Source organism: Buteo buteo, chromosome 1 (assembly GCF_964188355.1).
Source record: "Buteo buteo chromosome 1, bButBut1.hap1.1, whole genome shotgun sequence".
Lineage (NCBI taxonomy): Eukaryota > Metazoa > Chordata > Aves > Accipitriformes > Accipitridae > Buteo > Buteo buteo.
Window position 1 is genome coordinate 73,665,788 of NC_134171.1, and position 17,000 is coordinate 73,682,787.

General features: G+C 36.0%; 1 long non-coding RNA gene across 2 annotated transcripts in view; it reads left to right on the forward strand.

Annotated features, from left to right (window-relative positions):
- Nucleotides 1-908: 908 nt before the first annotated feature.
- Nucleotides 909-17,000, forward strand: part of LOC142029591 (uncharacterized) — a 29,178-nt gene continuing 13,086 nt past the window's right edge. For both annotated transcript variants that reach the window (XR_012649973.1, XR_012649965.1), the window contains exons 1-2: nt 909-1,026; nt 2,074-2,255. This is a non-coding gene — a long non-coding RNA (uncharacterized LOC142029591). The remainder of the gene's footprint in view (nt 1,027-2,073; nt 2,256-17,000) is intronic.

Genomic DNA, 17,000 nt, shown 5'->3' on the forward strand with positions numbered 1-17,000 from the left:
TTTCTTTATAAATTCAGATAATCTGTGGGATTATGCAAACTGAATGATAGCATTGGATTTGTGCAAAGCTGGTTTTCTTCAACAACTTTCAACATTCTGTGTTGCGCAAGTATGACTGTAACTGGAGATACTGTAAGGAAGATTCAGGTGATTTTGACAGCAGGACTGAATACTGAGATGTTTCAGGCCAGATGTTATACAACCATGGCAGGGATTGAGCAATTCTTAAACTAGATCTATCACATAATGAGACTCTAAAAGCCCCTTTGCCCCAGTATGTCCTCAAATACAAAACTACAGAGTAAGGACTTAGTTTAGAACTATATATAGAAGTCAACTTTACCAATAAAGTCTTTTCTAATCTTTCCTTTCCCTTTCCACTCCTGAAGGTGTGCAGGGAGCCCAAGACGTTGTTTTGGCTTTAAGAGATTTTAGCATTAGGGTTTTTCATCAGACTTCAGATTTTCATCTAGAAATTATGTTTCCAAATAATTATGGTTGCATCATTTGTAGGAAGAAGAAACAGTTTTAAATCTGCATTGCAATTGTAGGATTTTTTTACCAGCAATCATACCTTGGTGGCACGAAGATAGAGGCAAATGTGTTACCAGTTATGACATAAATTATCAAAAGACTTGCAACAGATAATTTCTCAAAGTGCATCAGCAGAATGAAAACTAAATTTAATTCTCACTGAATTTTTTGAAAGAATTTTGCATATGGAATAATTATTCATTTGGAATATATTAATAACTTGATTCTTTTAATATTTTAACACTATTTTACAGCATGAAATTAAAATCTCAGGGGAAAATAAAAGGATCTGAGCCCTACTGAGATAAGACCGTGCTTGATCTTGAGATCAAGCTTGCTTGAGGCATCCATCAATTTGAGTCTTGCAGTCAGCTGGAGAAGTCAACTGTTTGCAGTTTCCTTGAATAAATCCACTGGATTGACTGAACTCATGGAACATTGAGTCAGAAGGAACTGTTTTTCTTGCCCCAAAAATGAAAGTGTAGAAGCTTGGTAAGCTATTTTCCACCTAATACAAGAAGAGTAAAATAACCTAAGTGTGTGTTTAAATACATAGTAGAAACTGGTATGAATCATATATGAACACAGTTGCCTGAACGGGCTAACACTCATTATAAGCAGCAATTTCTTTTCCCTCCAGAACCTTCAGAAGCCTTTTTACATTCTTGTACTGTGAGAAGCATCAGAAAGAAAGCAGTAGTCAAGGCCCTTGTTTAATATATATTGCTGTAGAACACTGAATTCCTATTTGATTCTGGCATTTGATAAATATTGTAATGGCTAATACTCATTAGAAATTATAATATTGCAGGAAAAATTACTTTGATTAGTCATTTTTAATAATACATTTGTAAATATGGATATTTTACAGTATCACTTAAATTCTTTTGAATTATCCAAAAGGCTCTAGGCTCTGTTGTGGAATTATCTGAAATTAAAAGTTCTGAAAAGTTTTCAAGTTATAAAGATATAAAAATGTTGAAATATTTTCTTCTCCATTTATATCTGAATGAAACTTTGGTGGTTTTATGTCATATGCATGCTATTCTAGTTCCTAAATGATCATTAACTTTCTAAGGAATGTTTTTGAAGTTAGAGCTGTCAACTGTAAGCTCTCTTAACAGCAATTAAAACTATCTATTTGTTCGAGGATGTATACAATGCACTAAAATTCACATAGCTGTGTTTCATGGGGTAGCTTGTAAGAAGCTAGACATGACTGAGAAGAGTAACAGATTTCTGTTGAGAAGTTTGACCAGGTGGAACTCTCTTTCTTCTCCAAGAAATTGCACTCTGCAGGAAACGAAGAGACAATACCAGTAAATAATAGAAGCTGGGGAGAGGAACTGGGTGCTGTTTTGAGAGCAATTCCTGATCTAAGAGAAGGGAAGGCAACACTAGATAGAAGAGGCTATGTTAAACATTGATGAAAGATGATGCCAGGTGTTTTCCTGCTTCAGCATGCAGGGGGTTTGGGGAGTAAAAAAAAAATAATAAAAAAAAAAAATAAAAGCACCTTTGTCATTTCTTTATTACCAGATCAATTACAGAAGCAGTCACCAACTCAGCTGAACTGTCATTTCAAATCTGTGCTGCAAGGGACAGCTGCAAACATGATGCGGTTGCCATTCTCAGTGGAACAGGAATTGAGTGGGAATTGGAGTGTCAACGCTTTCAGGCTCTTCCTGCATTTGCTTCCCCAGATGCCACTGAAGTACCAGGTGAGTGCCATAAAAATTTGCCTTGCTAACATCTGTATTTGGAAGGAAGCTTTGAGGCAGGAGGAGAAAAAAATAATCTCTAGAGATAATTTGCTGCTGCCTGCCCTCAACAGGATTGTACTGCTGTAGAAGATAAATTGGGGTAATAAATTCTGTCTTCTACAAGCTTCAAAGGTGTGGTGGTGCATACCCCCCCACACACACACCCCACCACCTCCTGGGCTGCTCTACAATCTCAGGAATTCCTGTTAGACCTTGGCCTTTGTGTAGTGAGTTGGGTGGTTAAGGGTCCCTTGACCGTAGCAGGAACTCTTAAATGGCTAAGGTGGGGAGCGACACCGACCGTACCAAGAACTCCTGTTGCCTGGCCGAGATGGGGAATGAAAGTGGGAATAATTAGTCATCCCCTGACAACCTTGGGACATCCATTACCTGGATCGTAGCTCGAGTGGAATGGTACCAGCGTTACTGGAATTCCAGTAATTTGCTGATGACTAAAGTCAATCATCTTGTGAACCTATAAACAGGGGTCCTAAGTGAGGCCCTTTGACCTTTTCTGGACTGCAGCGGGCTGCAGCCAGCATGTCCCTCTGAGCAGGGCACCTCTCATAGCTCGCAAACTTTCCAGTTTGCAAAGTTCGGAGGACTGTCACCCAAAGCTGACAACGGGACCTGGGGTGAAACCCTTTGCTCCTTGAGGCTCAACCCTCGCCTGTTGAGAAATGCCGAGACATTTGAAGTGAGTATTTCACTGAACTCAAGGGGAATTATTAACAGGTATACCTTTTTATATCTATCTATCTACCTATCTATATATATATATCTTTGTGTCTGTGCGTGTGTGAACTGACCTAGGTATCCGATAGCAAATATAAATATTGCCATTTCGAATCTATAATTAAGTCACTGTTGCAATTTTAATAAATTCTACTGAATCACTTTGTAAATGTAAAATTAGTCAATGATTAGGTGCTGCTAAATCTTGTGATCCACTTTAAACTGTGAATGAACCTTAAACTGCTGCTACACACATATAATCCCTTAAAACATGAACTGTTGACCAAGTCTGGGACTAGGAATGGATCCAGCTGCACCTAAGGTCCATCAGGAGTTTAGAAAGCAAGGGGGTCTTCTCTGAACCTTGTGACTCAATGGGAGGGTGTCTCTTACCCTTTTGTGTCTTCAGTGTCTGTATAAATCATTCTAGTTTAATTCTAACTTGATTTTCCTTTGTACGCTTCATCCATGTATTAAGTAATAGAGTATACCTTGCCATCAAATTTTGTGAAGTCACGCTTTTGTAAACTCCTATTAAATGACTTTTGCTAATACCCTTGATGGTGATTCTTTAAGTGGCCCAAGCGACTCATTCACGACAAAAGAGCAGAGTCTGTATCATACCAATTTAAGAGATAGATTATAATCTCTTAATCTGAAGGCAGAAAGCCTATTTAACATAATATGCCAACCAGAGATACCACAGGGAACCCATCAAAGGACTTCATGGGAAGGGAAAGAGAAATTAATTTGCCTCAGTGTCCAGTGCTTAAAATGATAAATCCAAAAGAGAAAAACACAGAAAAAAAAGAATTAGTGAGGCTTCAAAATCAGAAGAAAACAAGAAGACTGGAAATAACTTGAGGCTGCCTAAGGCAACAATTAAAAACAATCAGAATATATTCATGGAAAGGTGAAGTATAAATCCCAATTCACTGAGACAAATAGTTAAATTAATTTAATTGCTGAAGTAAGCATCAGAATACCATCTATATTTTGAACATCCTTTGAGATTTTACGTTTAAATGAACAAACTTTTCTAAACACAGAAAAGGGTAAAAGTCATGTGTGATACATATCATATCACTGCTCAGAACACTATTGTAAAATTAAGTAAGACTGTAAGATCAAAATCAATACAGAAAATACCATTGAGGAAATGAAATAGAGGTCAATAGCAAATTACTTTTACTTAGTAAACATCTGTATGTCTCTTAAGCCTTTGTGTAATTTGAAGATCTCAACTACCCTAGTATAGACAACTCATGAATTCTTACCTTGTAATCTGTATACTTCAGTTGTTGCTAAACATAGTAAAAAACAAATGTGAATTGATCAGTAGAGCTGCGAAGAAATTTATTTGCCCATCACACTAGTTTTCCTGTACTTTAAAACTGTTTCCATTCTGTGCCAAAGATGAAACGAAGCTCTTTCAATTTTTTCATTCTAGCTATTACCTATTTAGAATTAGAACATTCTGGGCCAAGGGTCACCTGATTTTGAACCTTGTTAAAGACAGCTGAAGATTTGAGCAGCTGCTCTGTAACAGGTGGAACAGTCTTCCCAATATAAATTCAGGTGCCCAGCATCTGAAAGAAAGCTCTACAAAGTCACCCTTGTCCTCTCCTTCCCAGGAAATATTCAGGTCTCCAAAGATGACCCTGTCCAACAGATGCAAAATGTTGTCACCAAGCATCAAGTCAACATGTATTAGCCAATCCACAGTAACTCTAGTGGGGTGCTACTAGATAGTAGCAAATGTAAGATATTTCAAGTTAACATAACTTTTTCTCATTAGACAAATATTTTTTTCTAACAGAAAAAATACTGGGTTTGCCAGGAAATTTATTTCTACGTCCAGTTACAAGTTTAAAGCTTAAACTCTTAGAACTATTTAACATGTGAAAAATGTCAGCTGTTTCAAAAAGACTCTAATGAATGACAGCATAACCAAAAGTGTGCAACAAGTAAAAGTGAAGATAACAGCTGGCTGTTAAAATAGTGAGTAAAATGGGGAAGTCTTCTTTACAAAACAAATTGGCAAATTCCTTTGAAATGCCACACTCCAGTGAAAGCATAATTTCATCCTCACTTTAATTAGGCTAATCAAGATAATGGGTAATTAATTGCTCAGAACTGGATGGTAGTTTGGAGAAAAGTGGGTAGAAATTTTAAATTACTGTTTACTATTCAAACAGTAGTATTGTTAGATCTCGTTTTAGGTCTCTAGGACAAAAAAGTCCCCAACCAGCCTCACTCTACACAATGCAGTCCTTGATCTCCCAATTATATTTTCAAAGGGAAAGTTTCATTGAAGTTAATGATTCTACATATAGGTGCATGTCCCTATATCTGGAAACTGAGTTTTTCCAGTTCCAGAGACCTATCCATTTAAATACAGCTTTGGTGATACTCATAATAAGATTATTATTCCCCCTCCTTTGTTTTTAAAGAGTTTTAGGAAAAAATTACAGTTCAAAATGCTTCTAGTGAAATCTAATAGTAACATTTTGAACTCCAAAATTTTCCTTATAGGAAATGTGATAAAATGAATATATTTAGTACTATGGAATAAAGCTAATACTTCATCTAAAATAAAACATTTTAGAAATCACTTTCTTCTGAATACAGTACAGGACAAACAGATGTGCTCTGAAATAAAGCAGTTTTATTTCCCTTTTCCTGGAGAATATTTGGCATATCAATTCCTTTCCTAATATCTGCCAAGCCATGGGTCTGTATGTCATGATGTGAGATTGCATACCTTTTCAAATAAATACAGATCCTGCAGCTCAAAGCTCATTGGGAAGCTCAACCTTTATGCAGAGAAACAATCAACTACAAAGGGACTTTGCCTGTGTGAATATAATTGTGTGATTAAGTCTTAAAATGTTTTTCCCATCCTGTAAAACATGATTACTTAAAACGCCTCTAAAAAAAGGATGGAGGTAGAGGGGAAAAAAAGGGAAAAAATCATTGTGTGGTCTTGCAAAATAATCAGAAAGAACAGTTGAAACAAGGATGAGAGACTGCTTGTATTGCACAGACGTCTGTTTTCCTTTGAAAACAAACAGTACTTTGTGGATTTCAGTCATAAGCAGATTGAAAGTCCAGCTCTGACTTTCTTCAGGAATATGTAAAATGGTATTGTTAGCCAACTGAGAAAATACCTTGTTGTTGTTGGTTGGTTGGTTGTTTAATTTTCATATGTTTACATTAAAATGTTAGTTTTATATTATATTGCAATTTATAAAGTTTTTTTAGAAAACCCGTAACATAAAGAGAAAATATTCGCTTAGATATTGTTTCTTGTCTGGTATAACTGCTCATGGAGTAGCTGAAAGAGGAAATGTAATAGTAAACAAAGGCCAAGCCCCAAATTACTCTTCAATGTATCATAACATCAGGAGTGATTCAGAGATGAGCAATTACATCTTTCTAGCCTAATAGAGCACCACAGTGCTCCATTACTGAAGGAATTAGGATATGGTTAAAGCAATGCGAGTGCCAAAACATAGGTTCCTACCTCCAGTTTACGTAGGGCACAGCTCTTCTGTAGAACCAGCATCGTGTTTACAAGCCCATCAGTGTGGATGTTACTGGTATCTTAGTGCAGCTGAAACAAATTTAGATGGCTGTGTTTAGTATCTGAGGAGTTTGTAATCCCATTCATCGTCCTGAAAAATTTAGCTTTTCGTCCATTCTTTGTTTCGTACTTGCATTTCAAATATTTACGGAGGCACATTGTTGGAACTGTGAAAATATCCAACAGAGTATTTGGACAATGCCCTTAATGACATGCTTTAACTTTTGGTCATCCCTGAATTGGTCAGGCAGTTGGACTAGATGATCGTTGTAGGTCCCTTCCAGCTGAAATAGTCTATTCTATTTGAATGGACATCCAGTGATACAAAGCAAATTGCAAGCTGTCAAACAAACCGCATTTTGTGACAGATTAATATCAGTGTCTCTGCATTATTTCCTAACTATTAATGTGACATTTTGTCCATAGGGTAAAACCTAAAAACTGAAATAATGTTATGTCTGAGGCAAACAGGCTCTGGAGAGGCGCTCAGGCTTTTTGTGGCAGCAGGTCTTCAGATAGCTTAAGGTCTCTTAGGTTTGCTCTTTTTCCAACCCTAGCCTGTAAACACCTTACTCGAAGCCTGGCTGAGCTGGCATATTGTTTTGTGGGGCTGACCATGGATGTGCTTTAATTTTAAAACAGATTAGAGAAATTGGGCATTTTTCAGTCAGGCTGGTTCACCAATCCCATTCACATTGTCGTCATGTCAGTGCAATGAAGACGTGGCGCGGTACGAAAAAGAAGTGGCTTAGATCAGCAAAGGGCTGGGAACTGCCCCCAAAAGTGTGCATTGAATTATGGTGCTGAGGTGGTGACGAAAGGCTGCGGAGGCAGCACACCCGGGTTTCCCTGCCGTCATAGTGATCCTGGACATCTCCAGGCTTGCATGCTTCATTTCCTTCAGGAGAGGCAGGCTGAACGATAAGGACAAGGGGACAACGGGTCAATACTATCCCACCCCACCTCCCAGGATGCTTCTGAACCCGGCAGCTGTGAAATGCTCCCATTTTCTGCCATTTACACATACCCTGTAGACCAAGCAGTCCACGGTCATAGAGGAAATCTATGATAGAAATGGGAATGGATTGTAGGTTTTTCAGGTGAATAGTTTGTAACTGCTTGAGAAATTCTTTGGCAGAAGGGAATGTGTAGGGGCTGCAGAGGCAATATAGCCAGCTTTACATCATTGCCCAAGCCCATAGCTATGCTCTGAAAATCCCTGGCTGCCTGACTAATTCCTCTCAGAGCAATCAGAATACTCTAAATTGCTTTTTAGGAGCAGACTGACTCTCACTAGTCTGAGATTCAGAGTTTAATCTCTCGGTGAGTTTTGTTGTACTTAAAGGTCCCCGGATAGTCAACCTATTTCTTCTGTCTCACAGGCTTATTCTTTATATCTAAGGACTTTTCTTTCCATAATTTCCTGTGTGTTTCACTTTTTTCCGAAATGTATTTATTTGTATTCCTTTTTTCTTTTTTCATCTGCATGGTGTGGCTGTTACTCGTTATATGCATTACTACACATAAAAGTCCTTAACCTTTAGTATTAATAAAATGTAAACAAGGAGCAGGTATAATTCCTGGCCAAAGTTCAACTTATTTATTAAGAAAAAAGGTATGCATGTCTATGTTCAACAGTAGTCTTCTCACACTTATTTTTGTGAGTGATTTTGCGGGGGGGGGGGGGGGGAGTTTTTATTGAATTTTTTACATATTTGTGCCTAGCTTTGACAATCTTTCATAATTATTTAAATAAATCTCCAAATGCAGTCCCCCCATATAAAAATCTTCTTTGCAGCCATTCTTTGTTAAGTCACTATGTATATGAGTATATATATATGCATAAAAAATAAACTGCTAGTCTTAGAAGGTAGATTTAATGAAAGAATACAAATGTATCTTCTTTAAGATAATGCCATATGAGATCATAAATTGATCTGAAAGGGCTGCTGGCAGCCTACTGTTTAACTATATTAGGTTTGTCTCCATTAGATCAAAATGCAGGAGGCTGGATCAGCGTCTGAATGTCAGATTCCCATTCAGTAGCACAGAGACACAAAGTCTGTATGAGTAAACATGCCTATCAAAGATGAGATTATTAAACTAACAATAATGACAAAAAAGCAGCAGCATAAAAATGTCCCCTCCTAATTGCATTTAATGTCAAATCATCATGGTATTAATGGCACTGATTATACCAGTGACATCCTGCCCTATGTTGTTATGCTCTTCTGTATCTTGCTGAGTAATGGTTAAAATACCATCATAGATCATAGTCCTCAAAAGGACTTTCATTTATTAAAACTAGGAGAAAATACAGTTTTTACTCTTGTCAAGGTCCATGTCAGCTCCAGAATGTAGATTATCCTCTGCTACAGTCTTTCCTCTCTATTTCTCTTCTTTCCAGTCAGTAGAAATATATTTTTGTCTGACATAAACCAGAACAATTTCCAAAAGATAACAATCTGTTTTGTTTAATTTCCCCTATGTATAATTCTTAGAAATCAGTCCAAAACATGTTGTACAGAATAAAATGTAATCCTAGTAGTAAGGCAGATGGGGTGAACTAGATGTTTAGGGAAGAAAAGGTTGGGAAAGGTATCAGAGAAAGGAAAAGAAGGGATAGGATTCTGATTGCAGGACAGTGAGAAAGAATAAAAAAATGGAACTTAGGTATTCTGAGTTCCATTCACCCTCTTAATCACAGCTGGTTGTTTTGGACATGGGTTTTGTACAGTAGAGTAGTGAAGAAAGGATGATTTCCCTGATGGCAACAGCTGGTAATTGTTCCTAGATGATGGGATGTGCTGCAGTTTCTGCTACACTAACAACTTAAAACAACTATATTGCATCCACTGTTTCTGCTTTTTTTAATTGCCATTTATGATGCTAGGCATAATTAACACCATTTTCAATCTCGTTTGCCTAACTTATTAAAACTTTTTCTTCCCCTTCATTTGTGGGGTTTTTTTCTATTACTTTTTCTTTTTAACTAAATTCTCTTCCTTTAGCATCTTTATGTCTGCCTTTCTTGATGCACTTGGAGCATATGCTTCCATTCTGTTTTCTTTCCTACAGCCACTTTCTTTGCCTGAGTCTAACTTCTACTGATACAGAGCAATTTTCAGACAATTTCAAGCTTGCCTCAATTTGTGCATACACTTTTTTCCATTTATAAACCTGTATCTATGCAAATCAAGTATTTAGGTGCTATGGACTGGGTTCACACAAAGGACAATGACAATGAAACACTCTGCATTACAAAATTTAATTTTAGGTGCCCAACTGTTTTCTAAAATTTATGTTTGGTGCCCATACTCCCCTATCCACTACACAGGAAACTTAAGTAGAGTTCACAGAAGTCAAGCAGCTCACTGGAGAGCCTTTGAAGACAGTCGTGAGGAGGAGACAGCTAAACACTCTCAAATGACAAGATTCATTTTTGAGCATGCACAGGTGCTTATCCCACTTTGGAAATCACCACTGTGAAATTCTTTTCGCCTAATACAAGGAATCTTTTTTTTCTATCTTTCCTCCTTGGCAATAAACCAACCAAACAACAACAAAAAAATCTCCCTGTTACTAGGCTTGAGCATTCCCTTGAGATTGATTTTGAACAGACACTTAAATTCTGGCTTTCCAGAAGAGAGGGGAGAGTGTAGGAGGAGACTGGGATGGAAGACATCAAATGTACTCTCTGCATGTTTAATGCTTCATACTGTAGTTGAAGATAACTTGGTTTTCAAACCTTGTTGAGACTTAACTCAGTGGTATCAGCAGTATAAAGCTGTATTACCCATATGACCAGTGGCAGAAGCATGTGCATCATGTAGGTTTGCCTAGCTGAAAATTAGACAGCTAGGGAATTTTTGGAGTACCTAATGAAACATTAGTGGGTTCAGTGGTTGACAGTTGGACTAGATGGTCGTTGTAGGTCCCTTCCAACTGAAATAGTCTATTCTAAAGTAGTAGGGGTATAATAGTCTGTGTAGTGATAGTTGAGACTGTAGATGGAATGGGCACTATGGAGTCTGACTTATGTTTACCCATTTCCTTCAATGTAACTTTTAAATTAGCTTTTGGGGTTTTGATTTTATTTGGGGTGGGGTGGGGGTGGGGGGGAGGTGTCTGGTTTTTGTTTATTTGTTTGTTTTTCCCTAAAGCTGAAGTCCAGGTCTACTTTCTCTTAGTCTATGAGTTATGTAATGATCAAAGACAGACTTTTTATAAACTACATTCTGTAGAACCCCTTCTGCTCTTAAACAGTTCTGGTGGAAGTCTAGTGACAATTATAGGGTTGCTGTACTATTGATGTAAGAGTTTGCATTCTTATGCTTTTTGTTTCTGTTAATTCTTTTTAGGGCTTCTTCCAGAAAAGGACAGGGAAGCAAACCAGAAGGGTGTTACAATAGTCCATTTCTCAGTACTTAGCGATTGTCTGAAGTTAAATGTGTAATTTTTTTGTTTTCCTTAAGAAGTCCTTCAGGATGTATAGTTTGATTTAAGACATGAGGTAAATAGCCTGCCCGGTTCTCAATTCATAGAATAAGTGATTTGTAAATTGAACCTGGAAATAATTTGTTTTCTGCCATTGAGCCTTGGTTTTCAAGAGTAAGTCTCAGATATCCCATAATCTACCAGTGCAGATTTGCTAATACAGTATACAAACAGAAGCCTTCAGAGTGGTCCTTTTTTCTTCTTGCAAGGTGTAATGCCTGATAAGTTAAAAAAAAAAAAAAAAAGAGGATTTTGTGATCTCAGTTCTGATTTTCTTCACCTAAATATTGTAATAATAAGCATCCTTGTAGGAAAATAACTACTTATTTCTGCACTAATAAACAAAGGGTGCATAGTCCAGAACATTCATGTGTGGTGATATAGATAAACCCAGATCTGTTAAATTGCTATTCTTGCCATACTTACAGCCTGGGCCAGTGGCCATTGTCACAAATCATGGCCATGCAGAGGTTAGTGTTTAGCATGGGCCAAGGACCATTTGCTGTAAGCAGCTCGGATACAACTATCTGGTTTCAGAGGGTAAGAGAATTTTATGTGATGGATAGAGCCAATTTACCTGTTTCCTGTCCCACCTCATTTACAGCAGCTATTCTCCCCACTACCACCTAAATGCAAGCAGACTGTATAGAAATAATAAAACTTCCCGATACTGGAATTCTCTCTGGTTTAAGAGCATGCATGGACAAAGTCAGAGAAAGGCCAAAGTACAAAATGAAATATAACTAGCAGGACGATAATAAATAATTCTATGAGTGCATTAGCAGTAAAAGGCAAACTAAGGGAAGTGTTGGTCTGCTGCTTAGTGGTCCAGGAAAGCTCTCTGAAAGATAATGACAACAAAACTAGTAAATTTTCTCTCATTCAGTCTTCTCCAATTTAAGCAGTTGGACATTCTCAATACGAGTAGCACAATTATTATCAACAACAAATATTTTGTATCAGACTAAAGAAAGACGGATTTGGATACTTGAACAAATTGTGTTTTGAATGGGCTAAATCAGATAAAATTGATTCAAACATTTCCAAAGTATGATTGAAACAGTCTCAGAGGCTAACTGTTTATCACTCAAAGATAATAGGAGAGGTTTCAGAGAACTGGAAAAGAATCTTTTTGCTTTAAGGGAAACTTTAAAAAGGAATAACAATAAAATTATAGTGCTGTCAATATAACTTAATTTATGAGAGTAATTAAACTCCTTGCCAGCACCTAGGAAATGAGTTATGAGTAAGAGCTAACAAGGAATATCAAGAAGAAATCAAGTTAAACCTACTATGTTCTTTTAAGAGAAGGTAACAGGTTATATGGGTAGATAGAAGTAGTACATGCTTTATAAGTGATTTTTTTAACCATGTCTTGGTAAAGGGCTCTCCAAAGAAAGGACATGCCATGAATTGTCAAACAAAGCATTGAAATGAACCTGTATGGCCCTTGTTAGAGACATCACACTCTGCTTCCTCCAGCAAACAAATCCTTTTACTTTTTGTGTGGGTTATTTTATTGTGAGTTTGGTAATAGTAGATGATCCACACACAGTATTGTTGAAACCAGATATTAAAAATTAATCATGATTCTAGCCACCCAAGATTATTAACTTGCTTTATAATAGTGTATAAGTAATACATAAGATTCAATTGTGCAATATTTTTAGATATTTCTTCAGAATAGTGAATACTGAAAGCTTTTTAAAGACAGGTATCCTTATTCTAAAAGCCAAGGCTTAGGAAAATCACGTTATATTATGATTAAATGTAAAGTGTTAGCAATAGTCCATTTAGTTGCTTAATGATAGGTGAGTTTTGATGTAGAGACACTAACATGAAGGTCTTTACCCCAGAGTTTGATGAACATCAACGTTTCAGTCACCAGGCTAAATTATTGTTGAGGAGGAAGTACTCATGTAAATGTAAAGTGTGATGTTGTAGAGACACCATTTACATGGTATCTACTTGGTAGTTAATCAGAAATTGTTGAAGAAATTTTTCCAAAAGTTCATATTAATTTTCTCAGGAAGGCAGGGCTAGAAGAGGATTTGTAGTGCTGATGGTTATTCAAAAGAGTCCTCTTGGTAAAATAATAATCACATGAAAAAAATTTGAAAGAATGTGACAGTTTCTCATAAAAAGCCTTAGAAGCAAGACTTTGAGTTAAATTATATTCAGTTCTTTAATCCTATAAATCACAGTGCCCTTCTCTCTCCCTAGACTAGCAGAAGACTAAACTGCTGTATTTTCAGTTAGTGTAATCTCTAAGGACTGTTATTAACCAGCCACTTTGGATATGGAAACCCTAAATCCTTCTAAATGCTGATGGTCTGGGTAATAGACATCTTGTTATAGTTAATGAGATGAAATAGTTGTCTTATGTAGTGAGAGTCTCATATTATAGTCTTGAAGGCTAGGCGTTATGTTTTAATCCTGCTTGTGATACTGAGATTTGTCCAGTTTTGGATTATTGGGTTTGTAAAGGGTAGAAATGGTCTTGTTCAAGAACTAGAACAGGTTAATTACTAGGCTTTCTTTCAGTCTTTACTGAAAACTACCCTTAGCAGATCAGGTGTCAAAATTCTTTAAATCAGCTACTGGAATACTTCAGAAGGTGAGGACTTAGCTTTTCTTTAATGTCCTCTTCTTAAACTAGTGAAAAGTAATAAACAAGCCTTGTTTCTTTGAAGGACTCTTTTGATAGATCCATATATATTTTGATTTAAATGTGCAAAATAATATTACACTAAGTAAATTTCAAATGCATAGTTTATAATTACTTCAGGAAATATTCCTGTAAGTGACATTTTTGTTGTAGTTGTGTCAGTTCAGATGAAAAAAACTTCATACAGTGTCATTGAATCCAGTACCATCCAGGCATTAAATTTGCATTTAAAAAAATTAAGTAAAAAACATTATTTCACTGCTGAGTCAATGTGTTCTGCTATTTACATCTGATTTTTATGGAAAAAATCAAATCTGAATCTCAGCATAAATACAACAGGCTTCTTATTAGTGAGTGATAATTTGACATCTTCTATTGTGGACAACGATACTATCAGATATAGCACATAAATATAATTTAATTGAAAACTTCCGTTTCTGAAAGACACTTCGGAAGAGTCCAGCATGTCCTGTCCATTAGTCAGGTGCAATCCCTTGCATGTTTAAACCCTGATATTTCTAGCAGTTACCATAGGACAGCATTATAACGATAAAAAGTTGCAAATATATTGCATATAACCTAAAGAATATAAATTAAAATCTGAAGATTGTTTTTGTAGTCCAACTGCTTTTATGATAAAGTGCATAGCTCTTCAGGTGGTGCCATACAACAGTGCTGTGCTAGGAGTATTCTGTTCCTGATTACTCTTCCCTGACAAATTATTTATCTTGAGATAAGTAATGTATGATGAAACAGTATGTGACGAGATAATTTTATGACAGTGATTGAAATAGTAATTTGAGGATTTTATTTATGTGACTGGAAAAAATTATGAATAAGGAAACAGAAAAAGGAAAAGGCCTTTTGCTACCCCCCCCCCCAAAAAAAAAAAAAAAACCCAAAGGAAAAAAACCTTTGAAACAAACCTACAAGCTTATGGTTATGTAATGTAAAAGGATCTTAGATGAATACGATGCAGATTGTAAAATGAAAGTTTCATGATAATGAAGTTAATTATTCCCTGCTTGTTTGATGTTTGTTTTATCAAGGTTCAGCATACCTAATAAGAAAAGATTCTTTTTAGATTTCATAAATTGATAAAAACAATGCAATAATTGTTCTAAATGTTAGCATTTGGAAAAGCATATATCACTGAAATTCTCTTAAGGTACTGAAAAAAACAGTCAACAGCATGTAGCTTATTGCCTTGACAATATATTAATCTCTCAGCAGCCTGTATAAAATAGTACTTCAGATAATGTTTTTCAAATGTGTTTCTCTGACATTTTTACAATTAAGCTGAAAAATAATCTTTTTTGTTGCTGTTAAGCACAGATGAAACAAATGCTTTAATTGATTACCTGCTTTGCCACAGAGAAAACAAAATTCTATCAATAAAGTCCAAAACTCTGGTCAAAAGCAAACACAAAATATGTAATTGATTGTTGGTCAGCTAGTCTTATTTTGAAAATGAAATTATCTTTAAAAGGTCTACAAAATGGAAACCAAAATTGAAGCATGGAATTGAGTGGATAGACCAACATGACACACTGTATTATGCTGTTATGAGCCACTAGACTGGTCTCGAAATTATGCATGCAGGTTTTAAGGTTTTTGTCTTACACTCTCATCCTTAACTGTACTTGCATTGTACCCGATCCTCTGTGGTTTAATTATGCATTTATAAGTTAGAATGTGTGAATAAGCCACAGGAAATAAGAAATGAAAATATTACATGCTAGTTTAACTGAAGTCCTTTTCCTGCTTTCTTGACAAGTTCTCCTTTTTACTATCCAAGCGCAGGAAAGGAACTAAATAGCAGATATTGCTTTTAGATAAGACTTCTTAGGGACCAGAAGTGGGCAGGAAAAAAAAATTGCATCCTTCTCAAGAATCTCACGGTTGCTTTCAATAATCCAGTGTCCCAGCCCGTACTAGCCACCCTACACGGGAGGGACTTCTGGCCTTTCTTAGTAAGGTAGCTTGTACCAGTAACACCACCATTGCTTAAGCTGTGTATTCCCACATGATAGAAAATGCACATTTAGACCTAGGCCCTGAGCAACTCCATTTGGGCTGGTCAGCCCAAAGTACATAATCTTACTTTATTAGGTACACAAGACCTTAGAAAGTACCCATGCCATCATCTAATTAGTTTTGCTCATTTGCATTTCTAATTTGAATCCTATTGTTATTTTCAGAGATGGCTGTTAATATACTTAGTGACCCTGTATAATTTTATTCATTTTTTAACAAAAGAAATAGAGATCCAAGTGGTTTGCTATAGATAAATTAATTGAATAATGTATACATTTAAAAAGGATATAGTGCCTTTATTTATTAGAAGATGAAAAATGAGGAATTATACTTTTGATAAGGTATTTTGCTTGCTAGAATTAATGGTGGCTAATAAGTGCAAAATTGAATTCTAATACTGTAATCATGCTGAGGTAATGTTTGTTGATGAAACTTGACATAAGTATAACTGAGTGGTTTGTGTAACCAGTAAGAGTCAGATATGTATTATCCTTGAAAAATATGACAATCAAAGGTATGAAAGGCATAACTAAGGTGATTTAGCCAGCCTGATCTAGCGGACTATTATAAACAAAATTAAAAGCTGGAACCATAATGGAAAACACATGAGGGATTTTTTGTGGGTGTTTATTTTTAAAGATAGCTTTGTCTACTGATTTCTGCTAAGGTAAACCTAGGATTCCTTGTGAATATGTCAGAGTGATAAACAAGAGAAAAATGAAGCGCAAGCGACTAGCGTTATTTGGATCCTATCTTATTTGAATCATATCTGACATATAATAAATTACTATTTCTAAAAAATCTCTTCCTAGAATTGAGGAATATTCCATAGCTGCACTGCCTCACAAGAAATTCTCTTTTGCTGTCTGCCGAGGTTTCCAATGTGACTAGATCTCTTTTGTACAATTTTTCCATCTTCAGGAATGATCACATAGCTTTGCAGCTTAGTATCAATTATCAATGTCACTAACATGTTATTCACTCCTTATTGCAGGACTTTAAATGTTAAATAAAACAAAATCTGATATCAATCCTCACACAAATAGGCAAGACCTTTTTCCCTTTTTCAGGTTTCAGTGCTATTTCTGTTTACATCTTTTTAGCTAGTTTTCAATCTACATGTTAGTGTTCCTAATTAAGACAATTGGAATTAATTATCAGTTATTGCGCAGTTTCTCTC